The sequence below is a fragment of the Rhinopithecus bieti genome, unplaced genomic scaffold (genome assembly GCF_001698545.2).
Source record: "Rhinopithecus bieti isolate Rb0 unplaced genomic scaffold, ASM169854v2 scaffold_45455, whole genome shotgun sequence".
In the NCBI taxonomy this organism is placed as follows: Eukaryota; Metazoa; Chordata; class Mammalia; order Primates; family Cercopithecidae; genus Rhinopithecus; species Rhinopithecus bieti.
In genome coordinates, this window is record NW_016818058.1 from 979 (window position 1) to 2,859 (window position 1,881).

Genomic DNA, 1,881 nt, shown 5'->3' on the forward strand with positions numbered 1-1,881 from the left:
TTAGGAGAGAAGCTGAGGCAGGGCTTGCATGTCTGGCTAGACTTGCTGGCTCCTTGCTTCTAGCACTCCATTATCCTGTTTCTCTTCACTTGATACACTGTTTCCACCCCCACATCCTCACCACCTGTTTGTTTGAGCACCAATAAATACTGTGGGCTCCCAGAGCTCTGGGCTTTCCCAACCTCCACACTAGCGATGGCCCCCAGAGTCCCACTTTCTCTCTCAAACTGTCTTTTTCTCATTCCTTTGACTCCGCCGGACTTTGCCGCCCCCACGACCTGGTGCTGGGTCTGATCACCCCAAAAGAAAATAGGGAGGGGGCACCTGGATTTGAACCAGGGACCTCTTGATCTGCAGTCAAATGCTCTACCCCTGAGCTATACCCCCAGTTAATTGCCTGTCTCCAATAAGAACTATAAACCTGTATGGCCACACCCTGACTGTCACCATCATGAGATGTGTACTTCCTTTGTCACGATACACCCCCTTCCTACTCCACACCTGCTTGCCAGCTCTACTTAACAACAAGCATCCTTCCTCCTCCAGTGTCTGACTGAAGGCAGGGACATTAAAATCACTGAGGTTTGCAGCCAGGACATCCTTCAAACTTGCTGAGAAGGGCAGGACTCAAAGAACTGGTTGCTCAACAGACCCTTTAAAGGTGAGGCTGGGCTGGGCAGAGCTGGGTAAAAGCCAAAGTTCTTGAGCTTCACTTGAGGACTCCTAAGCCAGACTCTCTGGGAAAGGACCTAGGGACAATGTATGCTTCTAACCAACTCCCTGCAGCATTCTGACTCATGGTTTGGAGCTACTGGTTTAATGTGCTCCCTTACATGGTACAGATCTAGAAAAATGACAGTATTTAAAATCATGCCCAAACAAAACACACCTGATTAATGACCAAGTCATGACAAGAATCCACGTTCATGATAAAGGGCCTCTTTGCACTCAACACTCTGAGGCAGGAGTTGAACTGCCTTTTCCTTTCCTCTTCTTTCCTCTTATCCTCCATTCGCTGAATCCCACGATGTGTCAGATAAAAGTTAGTAACCAGAAGACAGGATCCAATCCCTGGAAAAGTGCTGAAGTGGAGAATCAGAGAAATCTGTGGTCACTGGGAAGTGACACGGGACGGAGGGATTGTAAACATGTCAGCAGAGTGAAAGGAAGGGCCAACAAGTGACACCGTCTTGAACCAGGGACACTTGACACGCAGCCCGATGCTCTGCCCCCAAAACGTGCCCTCCTATCTGTTTAGACCTTCCTGACTGACACTGTCTCACCTATGCTCCCAGGCCCAAGGACCTAATATACACTGTAATTTCTCATCATTTTCAGTGAACCACTGGCAATGACCTCATTCAGACAGACCTCTATCTGGCTTTGACTTACCCTGTCCTTCCCCATGGACCTATCAGAGGACTTCTAGAAATCTCTCCTGCCTAGAATCCTGCAGCCTCCTCCTCAGTCTCTGTGTGGGGCAACAATTTGGAGAATTGCTGTTTAGAGCTGGAAGCTTCCTCTCTCCTTCTCTCCTACTTCAGTTTTATCTTCTCTAACCTACTTCCCAAACTCTCTCCACTCCACTTTCACCCTCTGCACAGTGGGGTTACTTTGGGCCTTGTCCTACATTTTTTCAACTGTCTTCTCTTCGTCCCTCTCCTCACTTATTAGTCCTTGCCTTTAAAAGGGAGACACCTTAGCAGAGGGGACCCAGTCCATGTTGGCCCCAAACCATTAGCTCAGCACAACTAGCAGAGCCAGGACCAGGCACGAAATCTATTTGAGCCCTGAAGCTCAGGCCTCCAGTATCCTGAATTCGGACCAGGATCTCTCCCCCATCAGGTTGGCAGAAATGTAATTATAGAAACTGGGCAAAGA

General features: G+C 48.8%; 1 non-coding gene across 1 annotated transcript; it reads right to left on the reverse strand.

Annotated features, from left to right (window-relative positions):
• Positions 1-315: 315 nt before the first annotated feature.
• TRNAC-GCA (transfer RNA cysteine (anticodon GCA)) lies at positions 316-387 on the reverse strand. The gene has a single exon. It is a non-coding gene; the product is annotated as a tRNA-Cys (tRNA).
• Between the last annotated feature and the right edge of the window lie 1,494 nt (positions 388-1,881).